Source organism: Oncorhynchus nerka, linkage group LG27, assembly GCF_034236695.1.
Source record: "Oncorhynchus nerka isolate Pitt River linkage group LG27, Oner_Uvic_2.0, whole genome shotgun sequence".
Lineage (NCBI taxonomy): Eukaryota > Metazoa > Chordata > Actinopteri > Salmoniformes > Salmonidae > Oncorhynchus > Oncorhynchus nerka.
Genome location: NC_088422.1, coordinates 93,342,110 through 93,355,150, shown reverse-complemented (window position 1 = coordinate 93,355,150; position 13,041 = coordinate 93,342,110). Strand labels below are relative to the sequence as shown.

The 13,041-nt window shown below is 41.3% G+C and overlaps 1 protein-coding gene across 1 annotated transcript in view; it reads right to left on the bottom strand.

Moving 5' to 3' along the window:
- glceb (glucuronic acid epimerase b) overlaps window positions 1-10,689 on the bottom strand; it is a 92,335-nt gene extending 81,646 nt beyond the window's left edge. The window contains exon 1 of the mRNA XM_065012340.1: window positions 10,523-10,689. The gene's annotated coding sequence lies outside the window, so the exon portion shown is untranslated. The remainder of the gene's footprint in view (window positions 1-10,522) is intronic.
- Window positions 10,690-13,041: the final 2,352 nt, after the last annotated feature.

The window sequence follows — 13,041 nt, the reverse complement described above, 5'->3', positions numbered from 1 at the left end:
CTACTGGCCATAATGAGAGTACAGTGAATAATAGGATGGGAATACAGCTCCATCTCTGTTGGTCTTGGTGCCAGGGTGCTGAAGCCAGCTCTTTGTTGATGTGGCTGCTGGGGCTGCCGGGGACGCGTCTGAGGATTAGAGCACCCCGGGTCGGGGAGCATTAGTGCCGTCTGGTTTAGGACTGAACTGGGCCATGGTCAACGGTGCCCTGAGGGGCCCCAGCGAGTGGGTCAATGAGCCTACCCCCTACAGACAGCAGTGGTAACAGTGACACCACATTTCCAAGAGCCAGTACTCAGTCAGAAAATAAAATGTCATTAAGGAAAACAAGTGAAGTTCGAAAGAGGAAATAGTCTGTCTTACAAAGTTGTGTAATACTTTGTATTTCACCAAGACCCATGATGATAGAAAAATGAGCAATGTCCACATTTAGGCTACTCCATTGTAATATTTAGGAAGACAACATACAGCACAGTTATAAAAAGGAACCATTCAGTACAAAATATATAGAAATGATTGGACAGCTGTTTGAATTAATGAGGCACTCAATGATGCATGGTCACTATCACACTGAATCAGCTGACTACGCGATGTTGCACCATGTCATGATCAGCCCCAGTTAAAAAAGCACTGTTCAAAAATGTTAAACAGCATGAATCACCCATTAAACCAACATTAAAATGTGATATGAATGCCCATTGACTACTCAGAAACCACTCAGAAAACAGAAGTCGGTGGGTGAAAGTGTCTAGTTTCTCAAGCCCGTATTTTCTCTGAGATGAGACAATAGTGGCCTAGCCCTTCCTGACATCTCTTGGCTTCCAGAAGCTCTGCTGTCATTCCGGGGTGACAAAGTGGCCCTAAAGCAAAAGGGCCTCAACAGAAAGACTTCATTGTACAATGAAGTGGCGAGACGGGGAGTCATCCATGCACACTTGAAATCATGACATGGGAGTCATTTCCACAGGTTGAATGCTTCAGTTAAAAACAGAGCACACTGAAGACATCATGAGCACTTTAAAAACACTTCTACTCGTCTTTTCTGCATCAATCATGTATTTATTAACTACTCTTCTACAAGCTATTGGAAACTGGAGCCATGTGTCATGGGGAGGCATCAAATTAACTATCAATAGGGATTGTCACACCCCCACTGTGACTCGACAAATGAACTGACCGGGGAACTCTTACGGAAACCATCCACGGCAAACAGATCTCCCCTCGCGCTAAATTCCAACCCCTCAAAAGTATCCACTCCTCAAGAACAGGGTAAACTTGGCAACGTTAACCCTGTGTTTGTCTGTGTTGCCCTTTTCAAACCAGCAACACAAGCAGCATATTGATTGCGAGGGCACCGTAAAAACTTTGCTGGCTTTCAGGTCTTATCGATCTCTCAAAATGTCTCCAATCGATTAGAGCGCTTTATATTCATGGCTCCTTTTGGTTCTTGCAAAGTACTGAAAACTTGCACGTTTGTTTTACCTCAACTGTGTTGAACTTTAATGGCATGGCTGAATGAAGCACAGTTGGATGATCCATCTTATCAGTCTTGCTGACAGCAATGTTAGTTAGCCAGTAACCCAGCCATCCAAATGACTGGAGTGACTTACCAGAGGGCTGCAGGCTCCAGGAAGTGTCTAGCTAGGAGCCAAAGTAGGGCAGGGCCTTCCAGCACTACACTATTATTAGTCTCAATGGGGCGCCTGGCTTAACGCTCCACTCACGGTACAGAGACTAAACCCCCTCGATGAGCAGACTCAAGTGACTGAAGCATTGGGGCAGATGATCAATCTACCTATTAGTGTCTACTTGACAGTGAGCCTATTAAAAAAAAGGCAGCCGCAGAACAGGCCAGTGACCCAACATTTTAGAGTACAGAGGTCCTGAGGCAAACAAATGAGACCCAGCTAGTTGGCCAGGCCTGCACAGGCCCACAATAGTCTTACCAGGAGTCGTATTCCTATTTTTTTCAAAATCTCCTTTCAAGATGGCTACAGGTCATGTTGAAATTGTTCCTGTAGTTAGAAATAAGATTAGCATTCCTGAAACATTATTTGGTCTGAGAAACTAAGCTAATTGATTACACCCAAATTGGTCCTTTTAATTTATAGGACTCAATAAATATAGTACCTAACATCCAATTTGGACCATAATTATTGTAAGTCATGAGGAATCCAACAACATGATCAAAAGCCCCCCCCCTCAACAACCATTATCAGTTCCCCGTGTCTAACAAGTAATATGGAGCAACGGCTTGGAGTATTGTTTCGTCATACTATGTAATGTATTCCCTGTTAACCTGGTGATTTTTCCCTGTTCCGAGAAATTGGCCATTGAAGTCGCTTGCATTACTTAACAAAAGTGTTAAAATTACCTGGTTTTTCCACTAGATGCCACTGTTTCTGCCACACCCTTTTATAAAATGTCACTGGTCTCATGTTTATTAAACGGATCACAACATTGTATTTGTAACTTTGGGTAGAGAGCCATTTGCTTGTGCTCATGATGAAAATAAATTGTATGGTCTGAGATGGTGGGTGTCATAGCTTGCTGAAATTACATGGAACGGCTCCTACGGATGCTCATTAAGAGGTGCTGCAGTAAAACAAAAAGACAGAGGAAAAGGCCTCATCTGAAAATCGGTGAAGGCCAAATTACTTCTTCCCATTTCACTTCAGCTTCCTTTGTGCTCGAGACCTGTTCTCAGCCAAACTCCCTATTAAAAATTCCCCTCGCACCTTCCAGTATAATTAGTCCACTGAAATATCATATGCTTCTTAATCAAAGCACTTGGTGGGCCTTGGCAGACTCCCCAAAGCTTTAGCAAAAGTTAATAAAGGAGAACGGGAGGGAAAGTTCTGCATCTTATCAAGGCACTGCAGGTGAGACTCGCGATTATCAAGACATACTGCTAAGTGCTAATTATGCGTGGACGGGGTTGGTTTCATTGGTTGTAAACTGTCGCTCTTGAAAGCAGGGTTGCTGATGTGTGTGTGTGTGTGTAGGCTATGGGTTGAAACATGGAACTATTGTAACTACCAAGACAGAAGTCACATGAGCCACTGATTACAGCTACAACTTACGTTTCCATACAACCTTGACAATAAGAAGAGATTTAGGAATGTTAGTAAAAAATGCTGCATCATTATGAGGCTACACTGCTGCTAGTACCAGGCCCATCATTATGAGGCTACACTGCTGCTAGTACCAGGCCCATCATTATGAGGCTACACTGCTGCTAGTACCAGGCCCATCATTATGAGGCTACACTGCTGCTAGTACCAGGCCCATCATTATGAGGCTACACTGCTGCTGTACCAGGCCCATCATTATGAGGCTAGTGCTGCTAGTACCAGGCCCATCATTATGAGGCTACACTGCTGCTAGTACCAGGCCCATCATTATGAGGCTACACTGCTGCTAGTACCAGGCCCATCATTATGAGGCTACACTGCTGCTAGTACCAGGCCCATCATTATGAGGCTACACTGCTGCTAGTACCAGGCCCATCATTATGAGGCTACACTGCTGCTAGTACCAGGCCCATCATTATGAGGCTACACTGCTGCTAGTACCAGGCCCATCTCTCAAATTATTCCTTAAGTTTTCAAAAGTCTTGCCCTGAAACAGCCTTGACAGGGGGACTTTTACATTTCCAAAAGATTTGTGTTAATTCAATTTCATAAATACATTACTGAGAAAGCTGTTATATTGTTAACATTGGATATTTAATCCACTGCAGCATACTAAGTTGTACTATATTTAAATAATGTTTTGGTTGTTTGCTAGATACACTTGTCACTGATGACAATGCCTTGGGGTCGACACCGTGTAGGTAAGCCTTACTGAAAACAAGCCGAACAATTTGTTAAGAGCAAGAGTTAACATGGTCGTGGGTCCTTGAAACGCAATTTATCCAGAAAACAGGAAGGGAGATGTTCAAGCACTGCCACTTCACTGCCACGTCCCAAAAGGACATGACAATTAGAGGTTTTCCTAGTGTGCTCCAGTAGGGTATGAGCAGCACAGAGTGGCCATCTGCCTGTATGCCTGGCCCCAGACACCCCACCTCTGATAACCTCCCAGCCAAACACCACAGGGCAGGACAAAGCCAAACAAGTGTCATAAAGCCACTCAGTCTGCTTTAGGGATCTGCTTTGATGGGCGGCAGGCAAAACCCCCAGAGACAATGGCATCTCCTCAGGGCACAGACATGTTAACATTCCTTGAATACAAATTTCTTCAGCTGGAATATTTCAAAGCTCATAAAAGCAGCTCATTGTTGAGGGTTGCTTTCCAAAGCTACGGAACAGGAAGTAGTACTACCAAGACTCCTTCAAACAATAAAAGGGGAAAAAACAGAAGAAATGTGTATATCTGTGGCAGGAAGCTAGATGGTACCATCTCTCTTTAGGCTAATGCAAAGCAACTGATACAAAAGCCTCACACACACACACAATAATTAGCTTACTTTTTGACAGTCTGATAATCAGCCCAACTTATCATTCATTAATTTAGCCAAGATGATAACTGCTCCCAATAGAATGGGGTGGTAAAGCTGAGATAACATAAGCTTGTTCAAACCCAGAACTAATTTAGTTCATCATGCAAATGAGAGACGCCAACATTTCCCTGAACACTGCATTCCCCCACACCATTTAGCCTACAGAACCTAGGTTCCTCACGCATGTAGCCTAGTGCTCTGGCTAATGTTGCTTTTCACATCTGTTCACACACTGGGGGCATTAACCACCTACGTGGTCTATTCGAGTTCTCAAGTAGTCTGAATAACATGACTGAAATAATAGCAACATTAAAAAAAAGAATAATTAGACTACAGGTCAGGCCTTTAACATTGGGAGAAAATGTAAAGTATGCTGAGTGCAAACTTGAAAATAGTAAAAATTCAGTGCAACTTCCAGCCCGTTGACTGAACACTGAGGGTGCACCCACTAAGTTAGTTTTAACAGAGGCCAAGGTGACTGAAAATGTTGTTTGATGCAAGAAACCACTTTACAAAATAAAATGCATTATTATTCCCATACCATTATTACAGAGAATCAAACAGTTACCCTCTGCCTGTTGGCTCAGCTTATTTCAAGCCTGTCTCAAAATACAGCACTGCCCCGAAGACAAAACAAAAAAGCTCTTTACCTGACTCTCTTTTCAAAGATGTCTAGAAATGCATGTGTTTTGTGCTCTTGGAAGAAGCAATCACTCCCCATTGCTGACTACAAATGATTTGTAACTTGGCTAACTCACTAACTAGCAAAAGATATGAACTAAATGTGTACACGTGGATACATTTAGCTCTCGCTTTGATCTCAAAACAAAAGCATTTACTCATGACTGATCATGCTGTAAACACAGTCCAGCTCAAAGTAAATGGCACACATCCATATATGGCAACAGTCTATTTGCATATAGGCCTACTGCAGCACAGGTATGTGTAGAGTACAGGTTGAGTAGTGCATGTCAATGCAATAGAATCCTACTCAGATGCGTTCTGCCTACAGCAAAAGTATTTTGTTTTGGGTAGTGTTGCATTGAAAGTGGCTAACATTGTGTTGAGTCGATCACAATTGCCATAGTAAAGGGAAACGTTGATCGCGTTAACAGGGAAAACTCTAGAACAATGGTCACCAACCTTTTCTGAGTCACGATCACAGAGTCAAAATGCAAGCTGAGATCTACCGCTTAGATTTATTAACATGACTTAGACGTAAGCCTATGCAACATTAATAACCAATTAAAAGCAGCACTGTAGCAATGAGGTTTGTGCAGTAAACTATAGGCCTATTATCAATGCATACTGTCTTCGCTGCCAATGCATTGTTGTTGGACTGAGACTGGGGGTCCGCCTCTCAACACCCCTCCACTTCCCTTTCCTACACTGACCAAAAGAAAACAGTCTTCCAGCTGATGGTCATTCACAGCAGACTGAGGGTCCGCCTCTCAACACCCCTCCACTTCCCTTTCCCACACTGACCAAAAGGAAACACTGTCTTCCAGCTGATGGCTAAACTCCAGTCGCACTGCATTATTTCTACTTCATGCACAAATTCATATTGTTACTCCTATGAACAGAAAAAATCAAATGTTCCTTGATATTAAAAGACCCAAATAACGCAAGTCTATCGATACACTTTCCTGCTCATTCATTACTGCTGCAGTGCTTGTTGTAGCAGTGAGTGAAAATAGGAAGAACTCGCATTTCATGGGTTATAAAAGTGTTGAATACAAAGTGTTGACAGTGCTGAGTAAGAACTTAAACATGAACTCAGTCATAAAAACAGCATCTCTTTGCTGTTCTCATTGAGTCTCTCTCATGGTTTTAAACATTTTGAAATCTCACAGTACCAACGTTGCTTCAGCTTTCTATAATGCCTGCAACGTTACTGCAGACACGATCATCTGGGCCAACTGATTGGACAGCGGTAGGTCTGAGCCAACTGATTGGACAGCGGTAGGTCTGAGCCAACTGATTGGACAGTGGTAGGCCTTTAGTGCACTTGATTTGCTCTCTGGGCCTGCCGGGAAGGGACAGTTTGTACCTACAGACACATTAAATGGTTCAAAGTGGCAACCTTTCCCCTACCCGGGTCACCTACCACCAACAGCAGGAGACAAATAAATAACAAATAGGAACAAGGATTTATCGTTGGGGTTTTTACAGAAATGTTTGAAGGTCGACTTGGAATGCCTTGGAGATTGACCAATCGATCGACCGGTTGGTGACCACTGCTCTAGAAATTTGAGTGAAGTTTCAATCTCAAGCTACTCTCTGCAGGCTGATATTTCTGCACTGCAGTCCCAGGGAGCTGCGCGTCTCGGGCTACTGTGTGTGCTTGCACAGCTTAGAGGGAACATTGGCTGCAGCAGAAATCTCAAATTAAACTCTAAACCCAATGAGCCCATTATGCATCACATTTCTAGAAAAGATGTAGTCCCCAGGTCTTTTCAAAAGTGCTTATGAATGAAAAGGCATTTCCACTGATGAGTCTCTTTTGGAAGTCTGAATAGCAACTGATCTACCGTTCCTTTGAGAATCAGCTAGCTCTGCACTTCAATCACAGAAAGAATCATTCAAGAACGTATGAAAAAAATGTGCTGATGAAGGACACTCATTGAAGAAAGGGCTTTGAAATGGGTTTGGAAGGACACGTAAACTACAAATCACAGTCGCTGACTCTGACAAAAGTGCACACTGCCAAGGCCAAACCATGGAGGCTTTTTTGGCATATACAGTGCCTAAAGAACGTATTCACAAATATATATAACACAAGTGTTCAACAACCGGAGTTAGAATCACCTTTGGCAGCGATTACAGCTGTGAGTCTTTCTGGGTAAGTCTAAGAGCATTCCAAACCTGGATTGAACAATATTGCCATACTATTATTTATTTTTAATGATTTAAGCTCTATCAAGTTGATTGTTGATTATTTTTAAGTCTGCCATATATTTTCATGCAGATGTTAAGTCAAAACTGTAACTAGGCCACTCAGGAACATTTAATGTCATCTTGGAAAGCAACTCCAGTGTATATTTGGTCTTGCGTTTTAGGTTATTGTCCTTCTGAAAGGTGAATTTGTCTCCAAGTGTCTGTTGGAAAGCAGACCGAACAAGGTTTTACTCTAGGATTTTGCCTTTGCTTAGCTCTATTCTGTTTCTATTTATCCTAAAAACAAATCCCTAGTTCTTGACGATTAATATCATACCCATAACATGATGCAGCCACTACCATGCTTGAAAATAATGCCTTGTATTGGAGGAATGCATGTTTTGGAATATTTATATTCTATACAGTCTTCCTTCTTTTCACTCTGTCATTTAGGTTAGTATTGTGGAGTAACTACAATGTTGATCCATCCTCAGTTCTCCTGTCACAGCCATTAAACTCTGTAACCCCTTTAAAAAGTCACAATTGGCCTCATTGTGCTATCCCTGAGTGGTTTCCTTCCTCTCCGGCAACTGAGTTTGGACGGGCATCTGGATCTTCGTAGTGTATTGATACACCCTCCAAAGCGGAATTATTAACTTCACCATGCTCAAAGGGATATTCAATGTCTGCTTGCTTTTTTATGTATTACCCATCTACCAATAGGTGCCCTTCTTTGTGAGGCATTGGAAAACCTCCCTGGTCTTTGTGGTGGAATCTGTGTTTGAAATTCACTGCCGACCTGAGGGACCTTACAGATAATTGTATGTGTGGGGTACAGAGATGAGGCAGTCATTATAAAATAAATGTTAAACACTATTATTACACACAGTGTGAGTCCATGCAAACGTATGTGACTTGTTAATCAAATTTTTACTCCTGAAGTTATTTAAGCTTGCCATAAGAAACAGGTTGAATACTTGACTAAAGACATTTCAGCTTTTTATTTTGTGTGTGTGCTATATATATATATATATATATAAATATAAATGGGGGAAAATAGTGACACAATCTCAATTTAATAAATTTCAAATTCAGGCTGTAACAACAAAAAAAGTGTGGAAAAAGTCCAATTGTGTTAACTTTCTGAAGGCATTAGGCTTGCTAGAGCGCACAGAGCAAAGACTGCTTCTCAGACCAGAGAGATGCAGACACAACAGCCAAGTGGGCTGAGCCAGTGCACACAAAAGCCCCAAAAAGTAACTGTATCCAAGACTGCAGAAACAGTTTGACAGAACAAAGAAGCTGGATGAACCTCCGTTAATTGGTGAAGAGGCTGGATAGAATAGAATTGACTGGGGTGTGTGACAGTTTTTTATTTCTGAAAAGTTGTGTATTTTGTAAAGATCAGGGGAGCCAAACATACAGCCCTCGGGGCAAAATAAGTTTGACACCCCTGTTTTAGGTTGTTTTCACACTTGGTCCCTTTTCAGACAACTTTGGAGAACTCAATGCAGTTTGCAAAAAAAAAATTGTACAGTGTGAACATTCCAAAGGAACTCAGACCCCTCAAAAGAGCCCTCGAAGCGTGAAACCATCTTGAGAGGTGGTCTGAACTCTGTTCCCTTCACTTTTGGGGGGTAATGTGAACAAAAATCTCCCCAGGTTTACATGTCGTTATCCCAGCGCCACCGCTTTCCCTGACATAACCCCTCACATTAGTGCCAAAAAAGAGAGATGATGTGCAGGTTTGTGGGAAAAATGTGCCGTTTTGAATATTGATTAGCGATTGTCAAGAATGCACAGAAATGCCCCCAAAAATTGTGGAGTTTAATTCAGATAATTTTTGCAATATGTGATCTATAGGCTAAGAGAGCTTCATAGACTGTTTATTCAATTGTGGGGGTTGAATAGTGTGAGGAGATAATATACTGTATTTGGTGAGAATCACAAAGGGTACAACCTTTTTTCTAGATCTCAAAAGGGGCAGTACCCAACATTAGGTTTACAATTTACCATGACAGCATTATTTAATCTGCAGTTATTCTTCTGCCATTTATTCTGTTACGATTAACATGTCAATATTATGGTATCCTCTGATTAAAATGATTGTCTCATCTTTTAACTAAATGCAATCTATTAGCTTCCAACAACGTAAGTAGGTATATCTAGCTGTCCAATAACACATTCTGATTGAATGGCTTTCCTGCCATTTGTAAAAACTCAGAGTGCATTGAATGAATATTTGAAACATATCTTGGGTCCATTCTAAACATAGCACTGTGACCACAAAATAGGTGAAGTGAACTGGCAAAATAGTTGAGTCCTCATTCAAATGCAAGGGCAGTGTGAACACAAAGAGAACTGAGTTATTTTGATTTTTTTTTTTTATCCCCAGGGTTCGCTTTAAAAATTCCTGAAAACACCCATAGATGAATCAGACTAGTTTTATACTATGGTAGCATGGACAAACTCTAAAACTGGACAGAGGAGGGTGGAATCTACTTTCATTGTGGTTGGGTTGTACAGACAGGTTAACTCAAGTGTTAATGTTGTACCATCTGGTAGTTAGAAATAGTTAGCTAGTTTACTCGCCTAAACTCAGAAGTTCAGAGTTGAACGCATGAGAGACTGGCCATTCTAGCAGGAGCTTGCTAGAATGTCAGAGGGCATGAACACTGCTAAGGTACCCAAATGTGGCTTTCCTTTTCTTTATCCCTTTACACTGACCAACATACCTAGATAGTCTTTTTGTGCAACTTGCAAAACATATAGCTAGTTAGCTAGCTAACGTTACCCGCTGTGGCTGTACGAGTGTGTCTACAAGAAGCTAACGTAGCTGCCAGCTGATGTCTTAAAACATTGCTGGCTGGTCCACTACTGTAACGTTAGCTAGCTGGCAGGCTAACGTGTACATGGAACTTCCATGCATCCTATCAAATACAATGATAGCTAGCAAACAAGCTAGTACGGCAAAAATAGCAATTTCCGTCGCTATACTGTCTGAACAAGGCACTACATATGACGGTTGTCCTAACTAGCAGCTGGCTGTGTATGTGGAGAATGGAAAATGATTGCAAACAGACGTTAGCATTACATGGGCAATAATAAACATTAGAGAATGCTGAAAGACGTGTGACTTACCTGCGACAAAAGCTCAATAAATGTCCTGTTCAGTTATAGTGCTGAATATCCAGGGATTCTGAAATCAATTACTTAGATAGCTGGCTTCTCTCTGAATGTTCCTTTTCACAAGAGGCTGTATGCCTTACCTTCGCGCAACATTTAATGTGGACACACAATCGCGCATCTGCTTCTCACTGCTAGCACTCTGACACCGCGAGACAGTACGAGAGGGTGGAGATCTGACGAACCAATGAGAGGCCCCGGTGAGAAAGGCAATGGCCAATGAAATCGAAGATTGTCGGTTGTTTTTTTTGTCATTGGCAGATTCAGATATCTACCGTTAGGGGTCGCGGTTGTGCACATACACAGTCATTTTAAATGATCTGTCTGTTATTAACTAAATGGGATAAAAGTATGCTTCATTCAATAGCAAAAACAGTTGTAAAAACATAAATGGTGATCATATATGGCTCTTAAAAATATCTGGTAGGGAGTTTTTGATTCATTATGACTACAGCAATAGGCTACAAGGTGTATTGTGGAATGTTGACGGATGCTACAACTCTGTATGAAAATGAGCAGAGGTGGGATGGCTACCTGCTATCCTGAGACCAAGGTCTAGTTTGTTGTATTCATATAACTAACATTGAATTTCTGCAGAATTAGACTAAACTTATGTTGAACCCTCTCAAGTGGCATTGTAATATGAGTTCTCGTGTTGTGATATGAGTTCTGATGTTGTGTGATATGAGTTCAGATGTTGTGATATGAGTTCTCATGTTGTGTGATATGAGTTCTGATGTTGTGATATGAGTTCTCATGTTGTGTGATATGAGTTCTCATGTTGTGATATGAGTTCTCATGTTGTGTGATATGAGTTCTCATGTTGTGTGATATGAGTTATCATGTTGTGATATGAGTTCTCATGTTGTGTGATATGAGTTCTCATGTTGTGATATGAGTTCTGATGTTGTGATATGAGTTCTCATGTTGTGTGATATGAGTTTTCATGTTGTGATATGAGTTCTCATGTTGTGTGATATGAGTTCTCATGTTGTGATATGAGTTCTCATGTTGTGATATGAGTTCTCATGTTGTGTGATATGAGTTCTCATGTTGTGATATGAATTCTGATGTTGTGACATGAGTTCTCATGTTGTGTGATATGAGTTTTCATGTTGTGATATGAGTTCTCATGTTGTGTGATATGAGTTCTCATGTTGTGATATGAGTTCTCATGTTGTGTGATATGAGTTCTCATGTTGTGATATGAGTTCTGATGTTGTGATATGAGTTCTCATGTTGTGTGATATGAGTTCTCATGTTGTGATATGAGTTCTCATGTTGTGTGATATGAGTTCTCATGTTGTGAAATGAGTTCTCATGTTGCTCTTTTTTGTCCTGTTTTAATTTGAGATGAAAAAAAGTCTCAAGTCATCCCTGTTCAACATAGGCTGTGACCTGGCTGAAAACGTACATCACATTTGATTTCATGACAGCAGTACCAGAATCCCATTTTTTTTAAAGGAGCACGAGACCAATGTTTCAGTGTGTCCTCCTACTCTGCTTGTGTACAACCGGGCTGGGAGCTGTACTCATTAACCTGAGAAACAGCGAGGTAATTGTGGTATTTTCAGACATATTTACTCCAGATGAAACATTCACATTGTAAAAGGCATTAAGCAAATCAATAACAAATGTATTTTTGATTACTGCAGATTAGGGGACTTTGTGTGTGTGTGTGTATCTGTGTGTGTAGACTGCAGGCTACAATTAAGCTAATGAAGCAGGTTCTCATAAGGGAATGTCTTCTTGCATTATAAAACAACAATATTTCTGGATCTGTGGTGGTGCTCAGTCATGACAAATGCAGGTTACAAATGCTCTGTTAGCGTATCATTACGTGCTCTGCCTAATAGATCGATCAATAGAATTGTAATCATGTGTGGAAAATGTTTATAAACAGTAAACATCATAGACAGGGTTAGGCTGTATCATACACCCACCACCCTTAAAACACACAGCCATTTGTAATTCCAATATGATTAATTTTATTCACAAAACAACAACCCTTTGAGGCCGTTGTCAAGCTCTTTCTCATGTTCATCAGCTCATACAGTGTCCTTTCATCAGGCTCCCCTACTCACCTCCATGCATTATTCACTATGTCACCCCCAGTGAAAGGGTTCCTGACCTGCGATGAAGAGCTTCACTCCATACTCAGCCTTGCATGCTGGGTAATGAGCTTTGGCCATGTGTATGGCTGGTCATGCTTTTTGGATGTGTCACTGGGGTCGGTGTCCTGGTCCACTCTGCTAAATGAGGAAAGGAAACAGGCTGCAGGCTACAGGGTGCTGTGGGTGTTATAGGAATAACATGCCAATAGGATGCACCATTTACAAGAGTGGCTTTTTAATGGTCAGCCGAATAATCAAAGATAGTAGCGTTGTGTATTTGTTGTTTGGATCAATGTTATTTTCAGTGTGTGTGTGTGTCATTTAGTGTGTGTGTGTGTGTGTGTGTGTGTGTGTGTGTGT